This window comes from Columba livia, chromosome 2, assembly GCF_036013475.1.
Source record: "Columba livia isolate bColLiv1 breed racing homer chromosome 2, bColLiv1.pat.W.v2, whole genome shotgun sequence".
NCBI lineage: Eukaryota > Metazoa > Chordata > Aves > Columbiformes > Columbidae > Columba > Columba livia.
The window spans coordinates 129,990,517-130,016,313 of record NC_088603.1 but is presented as its reverse complement, the minus strand read 5'-3'; the positions used below and the strand labels follow the sequence as shown (position 1 = coordinate 130,016,313).

The following is a 25,797-nucleotide window of genomic DNA, read 5'->3' as shown; positions in this document are numbered from 1 at the left end:
GGAAGAAAATGACAACAGAGAAAATCACTTCTAGACACCACGGATGAAACTAGCTCCCTGTATTTAAATACAACAGGACTTTAGTCAAGAGCAGAGATTCTTACAGTCTAAATTGTAGGTCTGCTGAGGCACTACGTTCTTTATTGATCTGTTAAAGTGCAGCGCATGCAAAATAAAAAGCAGTAAAATTATTAGCCCATCAGTACTTTTAGTCCTCAGAAGTGATACTGCTACACTAGTATACCAGATTGATTCTGGCAATATCAGAGAGTGTTTTATTTAATAGTTAAATATATATAAAATTAGTCCTTATCTGCATATTTCCATGCATGGACCATGGACCAGAAACATAATTGGGCTAATTGTGGAGGAAAAAAGCACAACTTGTAATGACACAACCTCTCCCACTGGGGCCACTATAAAGGCACATAAAAATCATCAGCTGTGCTAAAGGGAAGACGAAGCCTGGAAATGGATCTGTTCTTTAAGTCCCTCTGTGCCTCTCTCCCTACTCTTGCTTATCTATGCAAGGTAAATTAGTCTCTCTATCATCCATGATGACGAAAAGTTGGAATCTCAGTGGGAAGCACACACTTTTTTATATACCTCTTTCAGTTCTACATTTTCAGAACTCCCTTACACACCTAATCCTACAACCATTAGTAAGGCAATAAAATGACATAAAATGAGCAAAGAGCAATAAAGCGATCATATTCCAGCCTGTTTATTTAGTTGTGGTCCTTAATGACAGAGACCTTCGTACCCAGTGATACCTGGAGCTGCTGCTAATTCTCCTCTGTCTCAAATCCCTGGTTATCATTACTCTCAGACTTCTGCCTCATGTTTTAAAGCCCACTTCACACAAACCATGGAAAATAAAAACCTCAGAGAAAGAAAGATTAGTTTTACAAAAAAAAAAAAAAAAAAAAGGCTTTGCAAATTCAGCCCAAATCCATTTTATTTTAGAGAGATACTGAAAGAGTTGAGTTAGCGTGGTCAGAAGGATGGAAGAAGTGGACTGCCTCATCAGATGGGTACAGGCTGCACTTCTGCTGCCCGTACCCTGACACGGCTGGATGTGAGTTACATGCAATTCAAAATTTGCATAGCTGCACTGAGGTTGAGTTAAATTCTGTTAATCTGCACCTTAGCCTTTGAATGCATTGTCCAAATTAGGTACCTAAAATGGCTGAAACACCAACAGAGCTCAGTGGTTATTGTTTAATGCTAGATTGTAGATATATCTTTGGTGGTAAGAAAGGTATTTAAAATCTAACCATGTACTTCTGAATCTGATGGTAAATCAGACTTTCCTCACCATACTTGACAAGCAGACAAATTTAAGCTGTACTAACCATAGCATGTTGCTAATATTTTTACAACCACTTCTATGTTGATCTAAACTCTGTTCCTTTGAAATATCACATCTCATCAATTTAAAGAGCTATAGTTATCAGTTAACTGTTTAAGTAGATTTTCCTCTATCTTCACCATTTATATTATTCTCTAAGAATGATAATTCCCATAAGGGGACACTCTGATAATCTACACTGACTTCTGAATGATACAGATAGAGTTACTTCTAATGGGGACCAAGAACATGTGCTTGTCCTTCAGAAGAACCCATTTTTATTTATAAATGGCCAATAACAATCTATGAAAAAAAAAAAATCTAGGGACCGATCACCGCCCAGTGCTTCGTCACAGTGACAATTACAGTCACAGTCACAGCCAAAATACATTAACTTACTTCCAGGCTGCATATTTCTAGTTTCACCTTTTGAACATCCCTGGTTGGCTGGTTGTTCTTTTCTTAATTGGCTTTATGTTGTGTAAGATGTCTACATAATTTCTTTAGACTAGTATTGAAATTAGATTAATTATTCAATGGAAACATTTTTCAGGATCAAAAAATCATAATATTTCTGAACCTGGAAGAGGCCACTGTTGGATTTCTTGTTACATTGCATTTTGTACGGCAGTTTGAACAGGATTGGTCTTTGAATTCCTGACTTCTTAGTCTGAACGTAAGACCTGGAATTTTCTTTCAAATAATTGGGGGGAGGAGGGGGGGAGAGTGGTGTGTGTAAATCTGCATTTTCCCTGCTATACAACACATCTATTGCTTTCCTTGTGCTTCTCTTGCTCTCTCCATCTCTAGACTTTTCCAGAGACATTCCCTCTTTTGAGTAGACTTGTCAGGGAGATTATCTTTATTACAGACTTCAGCAGTGGTTTGTTCCTCTTCTGTGAGTTCTGGGAATCTGTCCTCTTTCAAACTGGGATGAGGTGCACAAATGTGGAAGCCCAGCCATAAACTACCAACTGCTCAGAACTAAATAAATTACGTGACATGTGATGTGTTGCATTAATAGTGTAAGCAAAACATGCAAAAGGTTGGATTTGCACAAGCAAGTGCATGTGGTATACAGGAAACACATACAGCTTGGCAACATTCTTCAAATAGCGTGCTCTAAATAGAAAAGTTGGTCAAAAACTACTCTAAAGAAAAAAAATCCGCTTTTTCATTTGAATTTTCAAGTGTCCAAACAGTCTCTATTGTGCAAAAAAATGACTTGCTGAAATAAAAACACCATAAAAAAGAGCTATGTGTTGAATTATTTCATTGAGCCAGGATACAGAGTAAAGCACTGTGTATAAATCACATAATTTTGCTTAAAAGCAAGAGAGAACAAAACATGGACAGAAAGAAGAAAAAAAAAAGAAGAAAATAATGGGAGAAAACCAAAACAAAACAGTGCCCCTTTCAGGATGATTGAATTTTGTTTAATCCATAGTTTACTGTATGCTACATAATTTTACACTCTTGACAAAAGTGTCAGGCAATTGGAGGAGGGTTGGAAAAACATGCAGTTTTTTGTCAACTTTATGTCTCCCTAAATTCAGAAGACTTTTCTGAATAAATAAACTAAAAATAAATCAGGAAACAGCGTCAATAATGGAGTCTGAATTATCCAGCAATAAAAAATTGAAAAAAAATTGAATATATTTAAATAGAACTTTCATAACATAAATAGTGGCAGTGAGATTTAACTGGCAATGGAAAAAAAAGTGATTTGTAGCTGACTTACACCATGACCTTTTAAAAAAATAATTACACTGCCTATGTATACTGGGGCTTGTTTACTTACATATTTAAACTATTGTAAGAACTCATAGTTAAAATGTAGCCAACATGTACTTTACCTAATCTTAATAGCAAAAGCTGGCACTGATGTCTTGGGTATGCAAATATATTCACATTAATAGTTACAATTTCAGGTTCCAGAATGAAAATCAATGTCAATTTACCTGGATATTGTAAATAAATTAACAAAATATACAGAAAAAAATAATGTCTACAAGTTATTGTTACAATTTTATTTTCATCACATATATGTAGTGTGCTTTGGCATATAGATGGATAGAGACAAAGTTATGCAGTTTGGTTTAGGGACCATTTTATGAGAGAGTCATGTTTAAATACAATACAAATATCTTTAAGGAAATGTGCTGATAAGTTTAAAAGTTGTAAAATATGCATTTATATAACAGATTTAAGCCTGGATTTTCTAAGATGAAAACTTCCATAATTCTGTAAACATTCACCATATGCACTCTTCGGTCATTAGAGTAGTATCATCAGAGATACCTGATGGGAATGACAACTACTAGGCTAAGTCAAAAATGTGGTCAATATATACATTTTTTCTGAAAAAGCATCCCCAAAATAATGGCACTGAAAAATGAAAGAAAAAAGAGGGAGTAAGCTGGTTCTCAAAATGAACAAAATTTAAGTTAATCTAAATATGAAAAATTCTTAACCAAATTTTAAAAAATCCTTTAAAAATTTAACAAATTTAAAAAACTTCTATCTAACTCTAATAATGCAACACTGAACCCAGATTCATATTATATCAATTTCTGCAATTCTTTACCTCTTCTCAGACAAATAACAGATTAAGTCCAGAGTTGGATCACAGCACAGTCCACCTGCTCAGCTAGCCGACAAGATTAATCTTTTTTTCTCTTTGGGAATCTGTGACCAGTGAGGAGCAGAATGATCAACCAGCTTTTTTACAACCTCTGGATGAAATTAATCATGTCTCACCTTACAAGTCATTCAAGCCCCTGAAATTTTTCATTCTGTTACCCTTTCATGTCAGTCCTCTTGTTCCTTATCCTTTTCAATCTTATTACGCTTTTATTTTCCCGTGTTAATGAACATAGACTTTTACCACTCATTCTGACAAGTTCATCAGTGAAACCACTGCTCATTGGAGGTATCCAAAAGCAAATGATATTAATTTTGCCAGAAGTGTTAGTAAATTGTTGCTTTATAAAGCGACAACACTTGATTTTCCAACATATCTGCATTAAGGTAAACAAATATGATCACACAATAAACTTCCAATATTTAACTGAATGTAGTCATAAAGTATACCACTCAGTAACCATATCCACACAGAAAAAGTGCTTTTGCAGCACTACATCTGAAACAATAGCAACATGTACTATCCCCCAGATAGCACTAGAGGACAAAGGACACAATCCCCCTTCAAACAAGCCTACGAGGAAAGCTATCTAACACTCCTAGTAATATGTAGAACTAGAAAAGACATTTGAGGCTAGAAATAGTATTAAATCTAGAAATATTATAGATTCAGGTTAAGGCTTGATGGCAAGTCTAATAAAAGGTAATAAAATATTAATCAGACCAAGAAAATAAATTTTTCAGTTGTTTTATGCCATAAAAGTGCAACTCTGCAATTGTTTTTGCCATAAAAATATTTATTAATGTTTCTATAGGCTGCCATTGATTTTAGTTTAAACATTCCATTAATTATTGGAAGACATGATAGAGAAAACATTGTGCAAAGCAGTAGCTAGTCTCCAGGAAATGAAATAAAATTATATGATTAGGTGAGATGATGAGACGAGATGACCTGAGATGAAACAAAAAGAAACAAGAAACAGTGAGACATGCCAGGCTAACTATGACCTTTTCATAGAGAACATTCTGTCTTCACTGGTTCTGAACACTGAAGAAGGTGGTGAGAAAAGAGGTCTTACACCTGCCTACAACTTGTCTTCCCAAGAAAGCATCAGTGGACAAACTGAAATGAGAAGCACACACAAAGTACAGACGACCAGCAGAAGATCAAGAACCCCCATAAAGAGGAGCTGCAGAGATTTTTCAAAAGTATTCTGACACCTTAAGATGCAAATACACACTATGAGAGAACCCATGGCTCTTGATAATAGCTGGCCTCATCCTATTGGAAACCAGCATGGTGAAAAACATGATTCTCAACTGGAAGAGCAGAAGGACAAGTTTGATCTCCTTCAGAAGAGGCTGAATAAGAGGAGGTACCTTGTACAGAGACTTCTCCAAACCAAGCAGGATTCCATCTTACATACACACACATAGCCATGCTATTCACTGTACCACCATTCTCCAAAGAAAAGAGAAACAGCAACTATTTCTGATGGTTTTGATTCTCTTGTTCCTTTTTGCTGGTAGACAAGATGGTGAGTTTGCAGACAATGTGTAGGATAGGCAGGCTTCATTTCACTAGATGTCTACTTGCATGTTTTGATGCATGAACCCCTTTGAAAATCTCACCTCAGTCCTCAGTATTCCCTAGAGAAGTGTGATGACAGGAGTTTGCACCTTCTAGACCTTTTTTTCTGTTGAGCTCATTAGTTGTCAACTAACTGTAAATGGTTAGGGCAATCATAACTGCCAGCAGTTATATCGCTTACAGTTTAGTTCCAGGTGAACATGAAACAGATTTCAAAATCTTGGAAAGTATAAACATCAACTGATTAACCTGAAAATATCTTTTTTTGTAGTAGAGATATTCTGATAAAAGAGTTTGGATTTCTCGTGGGGGTTTGTTTGTTTGTTTCAATGTAGTAATAATAATAATAATAATAATAATAATAATAATAATAATAATAATAATAATAATAATAATAATAATAATATGCATGGACAGGAATTTCATGCAACTAAAAAGTCTAAAATACATGATAAATTTTAATTTGAATGACCCTAAAGTAATTGAAATAACAAAAATAATTATTAACTACATCAATTTTTCCCCAAACTGGTTTCCATGTATCTGATCTACGTGTGATTGTATCACCTACTTTCTGCTGTACTAAGACAACACAGCCAGTAGCAATTGAGAAAACACATTAGACATAGCAGTTAGTTTGCCATGAAATTCTAGATGAGTTAATGACAGATAATGGCCTACAATTCATGTGTGACTTATTTTGGCAAATCTCACTGATACAGCAATTCAATCACACTGCATCAAGGCTGCACTAAGTATAATCAAATGGACTTGCAGAAAAATCAGCAAAAATTACAAAACACTTAAAAGAAAAGAAAGTGACAAGCTTAGAAGTCCCATGAACTCAGTGGATTTCAACTGTTTTAACACGTTTTATCAGGATTTCCAGCACAGAGTTTGTGGAGAAAATAACAAAAGTGTCAGCTCTCATTAATACCCTGTTCCTTACCCAAAGTTATTGAAATAGTTACTAAAACCTGTCCAGTATCACTGTGATGGCTGCCATCTTGACTGACACTAAAGTGAGGTGTAAAGCGTATCTTTACAAGCTCTCTTCTATGTTTTTAAGTGGGTTACCAGGTCCACATCCAATACTCAAGATTTGGATGCACACTAGATGTACCCTGTGGCAGTAGGTCCACAGCAACAACAAACTTTGCAGCCTCATGAATCAACCACTTTCAAGAAGCCCAGATGAATATACTGAAAAACAGAAGTCACAGGACTATCTAGAGAGGTCTACGTGTGACTTCGTTAACAATTTCCTTTCCTTATAAAAGTTAACCTTAAACCTAATCCTAGCCCTACCCTTTGTTTTCTGTCTATTAAACAATTATTAATCCAGGCAAATTCCTTGCATCTTAGCCCATGATAGCTTTTTGAGGAAATTTGCCAAAGGCTTTTTAGAAAATTAACTATACTTAACAATGTCTAAAATCATAATCAGAAAGCACTTTGAAGCTCCTAAGCCTGACATACCCCAGCTTTACTACATACTGTACTGGGAGGAGATCTGGAAGGGCACCAGCCCCCTTGCTTCCCGCTCACTGGCCTCATCAGCAGGAGAGGAGCTGTGGCATTTGCTTGCTCTCTCAAGACAGGACAATCAGGTACCAGGACACAGAGAACACATCACACCAGGAGGTCCACTGAGGCACGCCTATGTCAATAGCATAGCCTTTTCCCCATACCTAGCAACTCCTTGAAAGAAATACAAGCTTACACAGTGTGCACTCCCACTGCAAAAATTCTTTCTATTAGAGATTTAAACATTTATTTTTTTGCATTGAGCTCACACTGGACTTTGCAGATTTCATCTGCAGCCCTTTGTAGAAAAACAAACAAACAAACAAATAAATAGATTGATTAATTTGCATGGCATTTGCCATTTTCTGTGACCTTCCAGTCCTTTGATACAAGGATACAGGGTGATGAAACAGACACAGACTAGCGAGACAAATTAGTAAATATGAATCTTTCTGTACCAATATAGTTGAAACAATATCTTCATATACCTTCCTACTTGTGATCAGCATGAAAGTAACACCTGTTTTACCAGTACCATGTGCAAGAACCTCATGTGGAAAAGTTGAACAAGTGAGACAGAAAACATTTAAGGTAGAGCAAGAAGAATCCTGGTTTCCCACCTCCTGCTGCCCTGAAGATGGCTCCCACACCACCTTGGGAAACCACCTCCCTGCCTGTCACCCCAAATGCAGCCCAGCCACCTCAGACCCTCAATGGCAGCTCATTCTCTGAAGCTGCCACCAAACAGACCAGTGATAATGGACTCACCTAAAACTGAAAAATCCACTCTGTGATCAAAAAGCCATTGAAGTTCACAAATAATAGATGCTGGGGCACAGTCGGTGGAAAAGTATTATTAACAAATTATTAACAAATATCTGCATTCATTTGTGCTGGAAGGTCCATTCTGTATATGACACGTTACTAATTTTTTGTGGTTTAGGGTGGTTTGGGAAATACTAGAACAAAATGAAGTATAAATATACATACAAAAAGCCAAACAGATACTAGAGAACTTGAAATATCTTTTGCTATGGGAATTCTAAATAAAAATTCAGGAAACATATAATCAAACAAAAAAGACATTGGAGTAAGATTTGTCTTAAGAGATCTTTTGAGGTTCCTTCCAATCCCTAACATTCTGTGATTCTGTGATCTGGCAAAACTAGCCTGTTTCCACAACAACATATAGCCTGAAGCGTAAACTTTATCATTATTTAGTTTCCTCAACTATCTTTATTCACCTAATAGCAATACAAATCTGTGTAACTGTGTAGATAGAAAGATCTCCTGTGTAATCCTCTTGCCTTTTAATTAATGCTTTTAATTAATGCTTTTAATTAATAAGCAGCAGACACAATAATTATCTAAAGCTGAATTACTGGTTTTACCTGTCCATTCTCTTCAACAAAAATAAACAGGAACAATAGAAATGCCTTTGCCCTTCTGCTACTGTTTCAGTGGAAATCTAGAAATTTAGGGCTTATTAGACTCACTTTTTTGTAAATTACATAGAGCTTGACATAATGTTGTTAATTCACATACATAAAGATGGGCCCTCCACAGAAATGTTGGCTTTGGTAGCAATGGCCACTCCTGGGCAGGAAGAATATACTTTATCTAAGTAAAGAGACAAAAACAGGTCAAAGTAGCTTATTAGCAACAGCTCCTGTATGAAAAGCATGCATCAAAATGTAACACCAACACACCATTTCTTCCAAGACCAGACATTTTCATCAAAAGAAAAATTATCTGTGAGAGTATGTGTAACAGTGCCCTCTATTGAGGATGTGCCCAAACAATACACTTTCATTATATGGGTAAAGAGATTTTGTGTCACGGCTGATAAGTAATATGGACAATTTTAAAAACTGAATTATTTCAGCACCAGCAGTGAAGAAGTTAGGTGTTTTGAGATTATAACTATTTTATGCAATTGGTTTATCCTCATTTTTAAATGCAAACTTGCATGAAGAAAGAGACAGTAGCCTTGACTAGGTGAAGATTTATGAGTGCTATAGACAGCATAGCTACTTTTATGGCTGAGAATGTAATAGATCCTAAGCAAACACTGATAAGTCCTCTGTTCTTCTGAGAAGTATCCACCCACCAAGTGTCCTGACATTGGAAAGCCCCACAGTTTTGATAAGAATAAAGACAAGCTAACTGTAGAAAACAACTTCATTTCTTAAGTCAGTTGAAAACATTCATCGAATGTTTTGCAGGCAAGACCTGTGTCTTCCTCTGTTACTGGACAATGACCACTGCATTTTCAATCTTATTGAAATCTGTGTGTATATATACATATATATACACACATATATATATCTGTAAAATTTATATATACACATAAAATACATGTCTAAATATACATACATATATGTGTATATACATACATATAAAAATTAAGTTAAAATGTTAGAGAGACTTGCTATTGAACCAAGAAGTAAAAATCTATTTTCAAAATCTTGAATTGTCAAACACAACTAAAGGTACTTCATAATAAAAATACTTTATATGAAACTGGAGTAGTTGAGGCCTCAAAATACTATTCTGGTCTAGTATATTATCTACTATCTGGGGTGAAACCAAGAGTAACTTTACTGGGAGTGTCATGCTCCTTCATCAGTACCTCCCAGTGATCATATATGGCCCATCTCTCAAGGTACCATGCCATCCCTTCCAGGCTCTGCAGTGCCACCTAAACTATAGCAGTGTTCTCGTAAAGGCAGGAAGACTTAGTAAAGTTACCAGAGATGTTTGTATCTATGGTATTTATACTGCATAAGAATAAGAAAGTTAATATAATGAAGATACTATACTAGTCAACTTTTCCATCTCTTAGGACAATCATTCTTCTCACTCATATTAAATATGCCTCATCATTCTCTTCCTCTAACTGTGGTGACTAATTAACTTCACAGTTTTTAAGAAAGGAACTTGGCAAGCCCATTTGGATGTTTAACAAATAACCAGCTGTCCCCAGAGGACTTAAAGAAGTCACTTCCAGCCAAGTTCCTTTGGGCCAGGTATAAACATCAAACAGAAAAACACCTCAGCAGGTGGCAGCAAGAAGTGTGGGGGAACAGGACTGGTAAAATGCCATCAGCGAATAAAATAAATCTTCCTTTTACATTATTTTGCAATATTTAGTCAATTTATTATAGAGACTGTGATGGTTACAATGGACTTTGTAGGTCTTGATTATATTGTATGGCTCATCAAAGTTATGCTTTAGTCTTCTATAATACATTTACTTAACACCTCCAAACATCGAGTCATCAGCTTTCCCAAAATGGAGGCACCAGTACTTTCAAAGGAGGACAAACCAATTAATTTTACACACATACACACATACACACACACATATACACGTTCACACAAAAAGAGTGTGGTATGTTGTAAACAACAATAAAAAATTACAATACTTTCAAAAAATTAAAAGTTCTCCCTTTTTGCAAATTGTCACCCTGGCAAACATGCAGCTCGAGTGAACTTTTTTTTCAAAATCTAACCCAGTTTTGACAGAAAACTCCACATATGGAAAACAAAGCCAATTTGATTTATTTTAACAAATACAGAAATGAAGGGGCTGTAAAGTCAGGTCTGCAGTAGAAATATTAACTTTACTGATAATACTTTAGCAAGCACTAAAGATCCTAGAGCAAAGGCTATCTTTTTGTTACGGCAGAAAATGACATTCAACCTCATGAGGCCAACAAGCATCACTGTAATATATGAAAAACGTAGTAATTGTTCCGATCAGTTTGGGATCTTCTCTGAACCTCAAATGTAGGTTAAGTTAGAAGTTAGCAAATTAAATTACTGGCTTTTAAACTTTACCATCATACATATTTTGCATAGTGCCATAGATACTTCTAAGTTAAGGCAGCTGCAAAGGAGTGAAACAATAGTGTAAGATGTCACCGTTTGCTTGTACAAGAGAAGTAAGAGCTCTGTACAGTCACCTTATTCTAAGCATTTCTCACTGGTGAAGTAATTGGTAGCTGAAAGTGCTAGGATGAGGATTTGGTTATTTCGTGCCAAATTGATAACTTTGGTAGAGTGAAAAAAATTATCCAAGGTAGTTGTAAAAGATACTGCATGGGAAATTAGTGGAAGAAACACAGAAATTTAAAAGCAAACAAACAAACATAAAAATCACATTTCTGCAGAAAACCTTATCAAATTGACAAAACCTGACCAATTTGTTACAGACCTTGTTGTAAGTTCAAAGTCAATAAGATTTGACTGCTATGGACATTTTTTTTCAGGTACTAAAAGCAAGAACATTAAAGAGTTGAAAATACTGTCCTGTCTGGGGGTTGAGCCCAGGCTTGTTACACTTGCTACAACGCTCCGCATTTCCCAGGGCGCAGCACAATCCCTCGTGTGCCACCACAGCCGCTGCTCGTCACTTTCTCCCCGAGCGTTTGTAAAAGAGTTAAAGAAAGCTTTACTGAAATTAACTCCTTATTAATCAAAGGAAAATCAATTGTCTCTCTTTCTCTCTCTTACGGCGTCATGAGCAAAGAGGGGACAGTTATTTGGAAACTGGAGAGCCCTGGCAGCACCCCTGAATTTTTTAGCTCAGTACATCTCTGTCGGTGTTGCAGCACGATTGCATTGAGCTGACTTCATTCTTCTGTTCACAAAGGAGTACTTCATGTGTCTTAAATCAGTCACAACTTGCCCTAGTGATTCTAAAGGAAAAAGTAAGAAAAATAAATATCCTATTATTCTAGATTAAACAAACAAACAAACAAACCCGTCACAGAACACACAGATTTCTTTGAGTACTACTTATTTTTCTTCTCCATTCCAATATCTCATTGTACTCTAACAGCAATGTTGCATAATAAATAAAATAAAAATAAATCCACTCTAATAAAATCTATTTATTATTCCTATTTATTCTATTTATTTATTAGCTGTGTTACATTGACAAAAAAAATGGTTTGCTTTCTTTGGCCTGTGGGATCACACCATTACAGATTCTTCAACACAAAGTTCAAGAAAACACAGGATTAATATTTTTTTCTGGTTTTATCAAGTTTTTATAGTGTCTAGGTTTTCCATCTCAACTGTTCTTGTTCAAACTAAATCTAGTTCAGGAAAAAAATCCCCACCTTATTTCCCTGAGAACCTAGTTATTTTATCTACTTCAACAACCAAGCTACTCTACCTTGTCATTTCAATTTTCACATATTTTCTCTTTGTGTATTAGCTCTATGATTCAATGAAATCTCATCTCTTCAGCCCACTGCCATAAACTACTGTCCGGAACAAAGCTCTCTCTCAAATTCAATCTCAAACAAAATGAAAAAGAGAAAATCACAAATGAGAAAGTAGACCACAACCAATCCTATGGGTCCCATTCTCGCAAAGTCTGAAAGTTATTTTGCTTCATCAAGTAAACCTGAACTACGGGAAGGTGCTATCACCTCTCATGTTGCTGAATGAGAATGTGATAATAAAAACAAGACCTCATTCCAGGGACATTGGGGTGTCAATGTTAATCACTGATTTGGCTGAAATGCACTTCTTGATCTGAAAAGTGATTTCCAGATGAAATACAAACAGCTGAAATGTTATTGTTTAAATAAATGGGGATGCAGACTGTCACACATCTGGTGGAATCTCTGTTGCTAAACTATGATTACTATAAATAGTAATTATTTACTCTAACAGTAACGCCTAGAAATCCTTTGTGCTCATCTGAGTTTTCTCTCAGACATTTAACAGCCCTAGTAACCAGGAAGGGAAGAAAAACCTTTATATTTATGTCATCTGTACCTCTGCACAAAACACTGAGCTGCAGAGGATCTCACAGTTTAAAGAACTTTTAGACAGGGGCAAATTTATTTTTATTTCCAAATTTAGTACATTTGTTGTACTTTTTTATACTGCCTTTTGAAAGTTTTGTAATTACTGTCTTCAACTCTCTGAATGCATTTTTTTTTTCTTCATGTGTCTTCAATAGCTTTGTAGAGAGCTCACTTGCCAAAGCCTCCCAAAGAAAGCTCTAATAGTTGTAACACATAGGACTGACTGGATTAAGAAGCTTTTCATTCAAACAAAATCTGGCAAACACCACAAATAAGGCATTTATGTAGGAAACCTTTATAAATGCTGGAATGAGCCACTATATGTGAACCTGCAAGTTAAAAGGGCTGAGCAAAGAATCTATTGAGGTTCTCTACAGTTAGAAAATACTTTGTCACATAATGGTGACTGTAAGTAATTTTTGCAATCAAGAACAAGCAATTGTCTGTATCCATACTGTGCCATTGTTGAGGTACAAGCTAGACAAGCTCATACAAATGCTTCAATGGAACTACATGCATGTGTTTTAATTTAAATTATGGAATTCGATTTTCCTTCTATCACAGTGATTTTAAATTGCCGTAACTCAATTAATTGAAGTTGGGTCAGCAGAGCAATCGGCAAGTGTGTACAGAATTGGGGTAAATATTCCTACATGCCACACAATAGCAGTTACGTACTAATCATAGCACATTGATGCCAATGTTCCTGGAGTCTCCGTGACTACAAAACCAGTTTCATTTTGTTGAAAAGCTGTATTTAGAATTCTTTATTCACCTGAAAATAGGAAATTTGAAGCTATTTTTTTACTTCTCCAGCTGAGATTTTAAAAAGTTAGTTGCAGTGAAAAACTGTTAGCTTTTCTCCATGACTTTTCAGAGTCGTATCTCTTTCTTATCAGGTTTACCCTGATGTGATTCTGTAAGTGTGCATAAGATTTATTGTGAGACATTAATGAACTTGACAATCTGCAATATATTAAAAGTAACTCTCTACAGTTCATATGTATATGTACCTTGTAGTACATACACATTTCTCCTTCAACTTTCCCATTGCCATATTGTAACATAAATCTATTGCTACTACTTTATCTGGAAAATGCTCATTTTTCATGTGTCAACGTTTTGTTTTCTTCTAAGCAGAGGAATCCTTCCTTCCTGGACTCCTGCAAGGCTCAGTTCGGAGCCCTCTGTTCTCTTCTTGTCTGGGTCACCACCTTCCTACTTTCTAAGCATTGAATTTGAGGTCAACAGTCACCTATAATCTTAACCACCACACCAGTTTCAGTGACACTTATCTATAGACACTTCAACACTTGTTGACGTATCTCCTTCTCCTTTGTCTCTGCTGTTTAAGTAAGTTTTAGGCTTACAATACCAAAGCCCAAGATTTGCCCAAACAAAGCATCTTTCATTATTTACCCCTTCTTTCTGCTCATTCTCAACTGCTTCCATATTTCATACTTGCAGCATCCATCTAGTTCTTATCCTTCTGCATATCATCTGCTTGCAAACTGCTTGCTGATTCCCGAAACATTCTCTGTATATAAAAATTTCCTTGGCATACAGCCAGAGTGTGCTTTCCCCGCCCCACCCCCCCAAAAAAAAACCAGCTTACTCAGAATCCCAGTCCTAGCAATGGAAAGTTTTGCAGAATTTGTCTGTTTTCAAAGATACCTCCACCTAGAAGTCCAACCCTGTTCAGCAGTTGCTATGACTGATGTCTGAACTGTCCTGGCCATACTGACTCCAGGTGCTGGAGGCCAGTCACTTCATTTCACTGCTTCCAAACACAAGATGGGAGAGCAGAGCCTTTGGAAATGTGCCCTACACACATCTTCACCGAATTCCTCATCTTAACTTTCATCTGTTTTCAATTCAGCTACATGTCCTCTGCCCTAAAGCAAGCTCTCTGGCCCTACAGATGTACAGACTGTAATCCATCCTCTAACACACAGAATGATGCTCCTGTTCCTCACCCAATAATAAGTTACAGAAAAAAAATAAAAAAAAATTCCTCCAGCAATAACCCTCTGTGTCACCAAAGTATTTGACTGGAAGAAATCTATAGCAATGCAAGAAGAACATGGTATGACACATTTTTTCATGCTGCAAATGCCCACTAACCAGGTACATCTAATATATGGCTAGCTGTTCTTCTTGTTTCTTTAGCAAAAGCTTGAGTACTCAAAAGACAAAACCAAACCAAACCAAAACAAACTAGCTACATAAACTCCCAAACACACACACAAACCCAGGCATATATGATCTGCCTTTGTTCATAAAAAATTACCTTTGCACACTATTCTTGTCTATTAGTACTCAAGTCTATAAATAACTTGCACACATTCATGTTCATTCAGCTAGGGCAAAGTAACTGATGGAAGTGGAAAGCTGTACTAAAAATAGGAGAAAAATATATAACAGGAAAAAAAAAATGAAAACCAAAAACCAACAAGTTTGACCTTCATAGAGGTTACACAATTTACAATTTTGCTTAAATAAAAATGTACATAGTTGTTCTTCTTTAGAGAAACACAGAAAGTTTGAAATTAGCTGTTTGGACATAGGTATCAACACAGACAGAACAGGCACCAAGACTCAATCAAAAGACATCAATAGGCATCAAGAAATTACTCAGGGGATTCAAAAGGTGTGGGATTCTTTCCTTCATTACAACCAACTCAGTTTCTTGACACAGATTACTAAACCTTTATTTTTTATTTAAGCAACAGTCTACAGTAAGGTTCTTACGTGTGGGATATCATTCTAAGGTGTTTAATTGAAGTTCCTAGAAGTTGAAAAGTGTGTTGGTCAAGATATAGACTAGTCAATTATTTATTACAATGTTATTTTAAATTTTACATTGTAATTTTAGATATGATTTTAAGGATTTTTAAAAAAATAACAATAACACCAAACCATTGATATATTTATTGGGTTTGGGTTTATTTTAATGGAGATTATTTAAAAAAAAAAAAAAACAAAAAAACCCAATTTGAATAAGCAAAGAGCTTCCTTAATTTAAAACTCCTAAACACTGACTGAATGTTGGAAATAAATATTGTAAAAAGTAAGAATTTTTTAATAGAGCAGCTGTTAAAGGCTTTTTTTTTTCTTACAACTATGTGTAGTACAGTTGCATCTGCATTGGTATTGCTGCACATTTTACTACATGAAAAAGTAGGTGTCACTGTACTTACAAGCATAGCAAATCTTCACACATTCATTACATGTTGCACTCACTATTTTCTAACTCAAATAATGCCTATCTTCAGTTTTTTCTCTAGGTCGTCATCAACTCCATCCCATTTATTTTGTTTGCTGTAATTCCCACAGGGTTACTACAAGGAATTTCGAAGATTCAGTATCATTAAAGGTTGTCAACTATGCATAGAAGTAAGTGGCCCTTTCTCACATTATAATCTGCTCAAGGAACTTCCAGCACTCACTGGAAGTTTGATATAAAAGTCAACAATATTCCTCTGTGTTGTATGGTGTCTTTTCTCTCAGAAACTCAATACCTTTTGCTTCAAAGTTCAACTGTGCTTAAGTATGGGGCCTGTCTGTAAATCAATTTCTATGTCTATTCACATTGACCATCCACCTTCTAATGGGTGACTGTACAGAATTTTTAGGAATGCATTTAATGTGGTGCATTAAATTTCCACAAAAACAATGTAGCAGACAAAAGAAAGAAGAAATGTAGCAGTGGTACAACACATCGTGTATCATCGGTAAGTGTCTGATGGACCGCAGTTTCAGAACCGCTGCTCTGGTCAACACTGGTATTCATAGACTAGCAGATATATTTAGTGTTGTAAACATCCCCTTTGGTTGGAAAAATCAAATTAAAGACACTGTTTAATATTACGTGGCTGGTTTGTTTTCTTTTTCTTTTATTCTTTCTTAAATTACAAGGCTAATGAGGCATACAAAATGATTCTAAATTAATTTAGGAAAGGATGTAAGGCTTGGTTTATGGGAAGGTTATTGATTTTCAACAGGAATCTAACTATGTCACGTACTAATAACTACATTAAATGTTTTGTATCAGGGCAAGAAGCCAGGCAAGTTGCAGACTCATATGATTCACAGATTTACTCCCAGCCATAGAAAATATACATTCATCCAACTGCTGTAGCTAAAGCTTGAGATACATTACAAGTAGTTCCCAATGTTCCCAGCTGGAAGATATCCTTGTACATACACAAGCTCCTCTTGAAGTTCTAATATAACTACACCAAGTCTGGGGTCAGCGTCATCTCAAATAGCCAACACTGGGGTTGACATAAAATGTGTTAGAATTTTGAATTTGCTGATATTAGGATCAGGACAGAGAAAGAGGAAAAAGGTAAGGATGTTTGTGTTCTTTGGAACACCAAATTCAAACTGTATATGGAAAGTACCTCAGCTGAAAGAAAGGGATTCATGCAAACTGCAGCCACTAACAAGCCACAGATTTTTCTTGATATCTGAAAAAAATATATTTTGACTTATCAAGGTTTACAGGACATGTTGAATTCTTTCTCTAGCTAAGAGCAACGGACCATCTTTAATCTTCCATGATCACAAGCTGCACTTGTGGTGGGCAGAAGTATCCTTTGCAGAGAAGTGCACCACAAAATCCATTTTCAAGATTTCTAAACCATTAATGAGTTGATGCTAGAACTCCCTGAAGTTTCTGCTTCCAGTTGTACTGGTCTGAGGTAGAAAAGAGCTTTTAAACTGAAAAATAGAAATCTATTATTTTGACCACCTAAAATTACTAGACAAGGCAGACAAATAAGCTGTTTTCATAGTGACTTTCTAGAGCACATTGTCTTTCTGGGTTTGATAATGTGTTTAGTTCTAAAAAGCAGCTTCCTTACAACTGCTTAACTGTATTACTTTGCCCAGCTAATGAAATACTTCTGTATCAGGAGACTTGTTCCTTCATGACTTTCCATATACAGCTGAGGTTTAACCTTGTTGACTTGAATTGCTCTACAATGCTGCTTTTTGTCCTCTTATGAAAAGCAAGAGATCAGCCTTAAAAATTCAAGGCTACTAAATGCAAAAGGACACCACAAAGGGTTAAAAAGTTTGCTACGATCTTGCAGATATGTTCTACAGGCCGTTTGAAGCTGTTCTCATTTTCTACCTGCCAAGGTTTTGGCAATTTGTACATGTATCTTAAGTTCAGAATGCTCATTTACACTCTCTGGTACCAAAGAAACTTGGGAATGAACATTGAGAGTGTTTTTCATTTTCTATTCTCTTTCAGCTTCAAATACATCTTGGGAAATAAATTACTTGACCTATTGAATTAAAACAAGATAAAAACTCCACTATTAAATTCTGTACTAACAGAATTCATGGTAAAATTTCTTTTAAATTTTGAAACCTGTTCTCAGCCAGAGCCTGCAAACTACTTCACATTTTTTGCCCTTGAAAAGTAAGCCTATTAATTGAAAGTTTCCCAGTTTTGCTCCATTATTTAAAAAATCTCTCTAAACTTGCTATTGGAAAGATTACTATAGTGGAGTTACTTGTTCTCCTATTTTCCACTAATCAACATGATGTTAAAAATGAGAAATGAGTTTGCTTCAGTCAATTTTCGAGCAGGAAACTACTTCTACCATTATATATCCACCAGTCAGCTTACACTTTTTGGCAAGAAAAGAAATGACTGATTTTGTTGACAGAACAATTTGTTGAGATCTGGCTGCAATACTCTAAAACTTCAGCCTCAGCTCTCCTCTGAACTGACCGTTCCTTCCAATGGGGACAGCAGGGGTGGGCACAAACCCAGACCTTAGCCATGGAAGTTCAACATCCACTAGATCAATGCAAGCATCCTTGTATTCCACAATTTAAGCAACTATCTCAACTGCAGATAAATATATGTATTAATCCTGGCACCTGTGTTATGAGTTGGGAGGTGAGGTGCACAAGTAAGTGGCACTAATGCCTTGGGCTGCCTCGGTTGTTTCATTTGAACCTGAAAATGGAAGTGAAAAGAATCAGTCTGCATCAGGGAACTTGGACTGTTTCTGCTCTACTCTTACTTATCTGCAAATAAAAGCATCTGAATGAAGCCTGAAAAATTTGGCTGAGGAGATGGACCCCAAATAAACTTAAAAGCCCAAATCAGACTTGTGTTCTGTGAAATACAGAATGCACCTACATTTTAAAATGTAGAATGGATTATAAGTTCCTGGGGGCTGGGGCTCTGGTTTGTCCCATTTTTGTTTTACTCTCAATGCTAAATAACAGCAGTTAAGGAGATACAGGCTCTGTAAAGTACATTTTATTTGACATAAATTCTTTTCATCTTGACTCACATTAAATCAAAAAAAGCCGTAACCAACAAACAAACAAAACCAAAAACCACTTAAGAAGTTACCCTACTACACCTGTGATTACTTCAATGCATTTTATATTTTTACTACTAAAACTTCTTGCCCTGAGGCTACTTTTTGCTCTTCAGGGAAATTCTAGTGGAGGATTCCTTTTTTTAAAAAAGAAAAAAAATAATGCAGATAGTGTTTTGTCTTTGATACAACGATCTGGTCTTCCGTGCAAGCTTGGACATCAACACCAAACTCAAAGAGACTAGTTTGTATCCCTGTAATTTATCTAGAAGATCCTGAAATGAAGCATAGCAAGGTAAATCTCATATTATCTCCTACTAAAACTGAGTGCTTTCCTTCGCATTTCTTTTCCCTCGTATCACAGCCAAAGTTATTCATATTACTACAATCAAATCTAAACTTCTGCCTTAAACTTATGTCAGACAAAGTTCTGGCACTTCAGAAAGCATTGTCTCTAAGTCTCCCTAAACTACTCATTAAAATTACATGTTTAATATTAATATAAAAAGTCACTGAAGCTCAGAGAGTCAGATAAAAAGGAAAATAAGAGAAAATTAAAAGCAATAATACAGAGTAAGACACTGTAAAAAGTGAACTGAGACAAAAGGCTCGAAAGACATTAAAGCCTCTTTAAAAATGTAAATATTTTTGAAATGTTTTGGATTTGGACATTAAAATCAGGAATGTCACTGTTCTCCCAAAAGGAAAAAAAAAGATATTAAATAAGGATAATACATACCAATTATGTAGATAGCGTCTACCACCAAAATCAGATCTAGCAGTAAAAGCTATGCGTTGTTTTCAGAATTCATAAGTAAAAAGCCTGCTTTCCTTTTTGTGACAACAAAAGAAGAAATGCAGATCGAAGCATAGCTGCCCAGAAACTGTATGAAACTGCACACGCAGCCAACAACATTAAGAGATCTCTATCCACCTAATGGGTTCACTGCATGGCTACCAAACGGTCCAGCAGAAAAGACTATTTTCAACTTGTTTAGCAGTTGCGAGCAAGAAAGTAATAAACAGACAAAGTATTTAGAAATTTGGTGAACAAAATCCTACCAATTTCCAAAATTATAATTTTACCCTGGGAACTGCAAGAGCAGGTACAAGCCAACACCTGACTATATCAGTGAGTATGTATTAATGTGCAATCACAGAATGGTCACCATCTCAAGTAGTGTCTAGACCTCTCCTCAAGGAATTTCTATGTCTAATGTAATGTCAGTCTGACACCTCCTTGCAAAAGGAATAAATATTGTTATTTTGAAGGGAATAGCAAAAGACACTGTCTGCAAAACACTTTTAGGTATGATTCTGAAGAAGGTGGTATCAATAAGAATCATCTTTCTCATCATAGTCATCAATTTAAAACAAAACAAAACAAAACAAAAAACTGTCTAGGTGTGGGAGGCACAAAAGTGCCTGAGATATGTGAGGGAACATGGTCATTGTGGTGAGCAGTCTACTACCATCCGGACCAGCTCTGAGAGCATGAACTGGTCCCATTCTGTGCCCAGTGCCGATACTTTACATATCAGCAGTTAATGAAAAAATGTCTTGTTTAACAAATAAAAAGGGACACTGAACCTGCATAGCTTTCTGCCAGTGAGACCTATTTTGGTTAGCAAGTAGCTGGTTATTGATGGACATTGCTACCAGTCTTTTCTCAGACAAGTGTGCAAACCACGCTGGTGTAGCCTAGCAACCCCATACAAAAATGATTCTCAAAAAGAGGATTCTCATTGCAGTGTGTCCACAGATGCATTATCAATTGCAAGCTGAATCATGTTTGCCATTTCATGGAGGCTCAATCCCCTTTTCCCACCTGAGTCTAATCCTTGCGTTTGGGCAGGTACCGTCATACATACACATTGAGAAATCCTTTTCCATCTGAGAACTAAATACAAATAAAAAACCAGAAGTCTAGGGGCAAACTTTACCATGGTAGGAATAGACAGTGGAAACAGCATTATTTGTATAGGTCTATTACAGTTGGATTCCCAGATAAACAGAAGGCAAGAAATATTCACATTGTGGCTCGTATACTGCTGACTGTAATGTATGTCCTTGTTGCCTGGATACCTCTAGTGAATTACTGAGCAAGGGTGCAAGTCTTTTTCCTAGCCAGTATTAAATAAAAAAATCCCAGCCTACTGCTCCTTAAGAGGCAGAAGATGCACATGGAGGCTTCCTGTGCCCATGCCGGCCAAGTGCCAGAAAGAGAGAGATCGGGCCTTGAGAAGTTTAAATCTTGTGTGTTGCCGAGCCACGTTATGAACTAGATCTCATACAATTCATCACCCAAGTTGCAGAAAAATAGTTCAAGAACTCAAAATAATGAATTCTGTCATTTCCAATAGAAGTGTGAAGGGAGAATTATGAATGAACCTTTTAAAAACACGTATGTGGAGGGAGATTGCCCTTCTACAAAATGAAAGCAGCAGGCTCCTATTTAAATGGCCCAATCCTGAAAGCGAGACCTTTCATTTTCAATTAACTTAAATTGACAATTGAGAAAGGTTTGAAAATGTTGTTGAAGCCTTTCAGTTTGATAGATCTCAGCTCTGACACCACACACAGCATTCTGACCTGATTTTTAGGGTATGATGTTTTAAAATTGAAAATTTGAAATGAAAAATATTTGATTCAATCAAAGCTGTTGCAAGACATTCAAATGTCTTAATCTGAGAGAAATGCATTTTCTGTATTTTCTCATAATGACATGTTATATAATGCGTCATTCATTAAGATACATTAAAACCTGAGCCATGCCTTCCTGCAACCTTATGTTACGTTAATTAAGAAATTAAATTCTATCACAGAACGCATTACCATGTACAACATGTAACTTTTTAACACAGAAATAAAATCTGTATTTACATTTTAAAGCAGTCTATGTTACCAGTCTACATTACCAGAATTATGCAATTATATAATATGACAGACCTCATATCAACACGACACAACATAGACAAGTCAAACTAATTTTCAGACTTAATATTCGTTTTTGAACACAGAAGTGGAAGATTTCTGAACACCTGAACCACTTCATTAAATTAAGAAATGAAAATAAATAAATCAGAGAATATTTCAACGATCATAAGCAAGAGACAGAACTTTGAAATCATTGAGAAGTAAGGCAGAGAGATCCCTGCATTGAAAGAGTCAATTTATCAATTAATAAATGGAGTACATTGACTCTGTTACTTGACAGCTGTAAAAGTACAAACTGCTCAACTCAGAACCACATTATACCAATGATGCAGTACTAAATCAGTTTTGGATTATTACTGTTTCATTATAAAATATTAAATTCTCAAATAAACAAAAACAAACAAAGAAAAAGTTTGTTTGTTTGTTTGTTTTTAATCACATGGGTTACCACATTACTAGTTTTTAATTTTTTTAAGGAAGTCTCTTTCAATTAATGACCCACTAAGAAGAACTAGTATTGTTTAAAGTAATGTTTTATCTCTTGTAACCAGTGGAAATTTATGTATGTGATGTAAACTTGCACTGATGACATGTGCTGGACCCCATTTTTCCACCCTAGTCATAAAGAGCTTGCAGAGACAACAGGGACCAACTTATTGTAGTATTAAGTCTATATGCACAATATAAATTCTGCCACAAAATTTGAAATAAGAACCATGTCAAGCACAAGGACCAAGTTCTGTTCTTGCATTACTGTTTGGTAAACTCAGTGGGATCAAATAGGATTTGATTCAGATTCAAATTGGGCCAAGGAAAACTAGGTCATATCTTGAAGGATTGGAAGTAGTAAAGGTGTGTTTACACTACAATGCTTTTTTATGGAGTTTGCCTGAAGAAGATTTAATGACGTGTGCAAATTAGCAGTAAATATCATTTGGCCTTCCAAGCGACCGGTCATCATAGCCATGCCACAGGAATCTCATTTTCCTTGTTGTACCTTCTGTGTTTGTCCCTGGTGGGTGGCAGGATAGAAGTACCTCAATGTCACCTGAAGTTTTCTCAGCACACTGCCTAAGTGTACTTATAGCTGTCTTGGAAAGGCAAACTGGACCTCTGCATTGCTCTGGTTTTACACTACTGCTACTAAGTACAAAAGTTTGGAATAGAGATATTCCTGGAGCTATATGAGATAAGGTGTAGAGAAAGTTACAGTTTGTGATAGGAAACATGAAGTTTGTATTCTGGTACAATATGTGTCCAAACGTGTGAGTAGCTAAAATCAGAGGGAACATCATGAATAATATAAAAGCATCCTGATCTTGTCCTACACCTGACTTTTTCTTCTTTCTTTTTTTCTTTTTTTCTTTTTTCTTTTTTTCTTTTTTTTTTTTTTTTTTTTTTTTTTTTTTCTTTTATATATACATGAAATGAGTGTTAGGCAGCCCGGTGCACTTCAGTAAGAAAGTAACATGGAGCTGAGTATTAGGCAATGGAAATATCATTTTTAAAGTTCTTATTTCCTCTCAGCACTTCAGAGACTGAAGGACACTGAGGAGTGTAAACTGAGTTACAACAGAGTATTTAAGCATTTTGTTCCTTTTTCCTTATCATATGACTGTAAAAAGGAAACAGGAAAATAATGAAATTATGAAAATAGTGTTCATAACATTTGAAAATCATCTGGATGTGTATTAATGTTTTATATGTCTCCTATATAAGTTCTAAGGACTTCTGTTCTTAGGGAATATGGGAAATTACATAGCACTTTGTAGTCTTCTCAGCACATAAGAGACTCAGGGACTTTGAAAACTGTGTAGCATCATTAGTCTTATTCACCAACTTAGTTTTAACAAACTCAGCACCAATAACAAAGAAGATGTCACTTTAAACTGCTCTACTGTCTTTGTAATATGATGAGAAATCACAATAAATTCAAGTATAATATGTGCAGCACTGTACAAGAAAAGTCCTACACAAAGGAAGGTCCAGTTTAACACAACCATAGTTTACTATGGAATAGTATTCACTATTGCAAATGTGAAAAGTCACTTTAAAATGCTGTTATTTCAACCCACTGTCTATTTCATTAAATGCTTGACTTTATCTCCCATTTCAGTGTACAAGAACAGATGTTCAACTCACAGGTGTGACATATGAAAGTTGGCTTTAATGAAACATACCCTGCCAATAGCGCACCTGTAACTTTGTGAAAGCATTGGAAACACTGCTGGATCCACCTGCAAAACTTACCATTGGCTTGCTTTGCATGTTTCATGTTTGAATTTTTCTCTTTTATAATTATTTTTCCACTAAGGGAAGTATTTTGGGATTTGCTACCGAAGTGCCCAGCAATGGCCAAGTGCCATTACTAGGAGCAGCCCTACAATAACAAAGCCATCTGCTGCACAGGTCATCATGAGGGCGGGGGCAGAGAAATAAATAAAGGAGGCAAAACCAAAAAGCCCTTAGAAAAATCTTCCTAAACCCGATGCAAAGCCGTGACTTCGACTGCGAAGGAGTCACAAATGCCAGCACAGGCTCAGGCAGCAGCGCGACCGGCCGCGGGGACGCAGGACTATGGAGCGGCCCTGGGCTCCAACGGGCTGCAGCGGCCTCGTCCCGCGGCCGGGACACCAGCACACCCCGCCCCGGGGGCCCGAGGCTGCGCCCAACGCAGACCATTTCTCTGGAGCGCCCCGGGCGACGACAGCAGGGACACGTGACTAGGCATATCTGTATATATATTTATATAAAAATGAAATACTCCCCCCCAAACCGGCTGCTGTCCGTTTTGCCACAAGCCGGGTCAACTTTCCCCACGTTGCGTGTTTGCTTTCTTCGGCTACTCTGCCGGCCGGCGCGGCGAGCTCCGCGGGGCTGCGCGGGTCTGTGCTACTCGTCGGCCGCCAGCACCACCAGTCCCCGGGAACTTACCGGCGGGGCCGCCCCGTCCCTCGGCCTCCGGCGGCGCGGTAGCAGCTCAGGGCGGTGGCATCCCCCGGGCCACCGGCCTCCCCCGCACCCCCTGGCTCCCCGCGGGCGTCCTGGCGCTGGGCTGCGTGACTTGTTTGGCGTGGCTGGCACCGTCTTTACCATATGCTGTAGTGGGAAGGAGGAGCAGGAGGAGGAAAGTGTGTATGTGTGTGTGGGGGGGAATTAACTTTGCTCAATGGCGACAGGGCAGCAGCCTCAGCCCAAGCATCAGATCGATTTACTAAACAAACTGAAACGTGGGTGTGGATGTTAAACAGTAACCAGCAGCCGCAATGAAAACCGAAAGCTGCTGCTGCCGCCGCCGACGGCGGCTGGCCCTGCGCGCAGCCCACGCCCCGCCGGCGGCCGGCCCAGGTACTCCCGGCCCGGCCCGGCTTGGTCCGGTCCCGCTGGGCTGAGGCTGGCGGGAGCCGCGGCGTTGCGGCAGGGCTTCGCCCCCCAGGCCCAGTGCCCCTCAGGCCGGGTCTGCGGCAGCGCCCCCCGGCCGCTGGGCCGAGGAGCGGCCGGTCCCTGCTCCCTCGGCTTCACCACGCCGGCCTGCTACTGCTCCTGGGCAGCAGGCTATGAAAGAAA

General features: G+C 37.2%; 1 protein-coding gene across 1 annotated transcript in view; it reads right to left on the bottom strand.

Moving 5' to 3' along the window:
- HNF4G (hepatocyte nuclear factor 4 gamma) overlaps positions 1-25,409 on the bottom strand; it is a 62,195-nt gene extending 36,786 nt beyond the window's left edge. Inside the window, exon 1 of the mRNA XM_065053836.1 lies at positions 25,165-25,409. The gene's annotated coding sequence lies outside the window, so the exon portion shown is untranslated. The remainder of the gene's footprint in view (positions 1-25,164) is intronic.
- Positions 25,410-25,797: the final 388 nt, after the last annotated feature.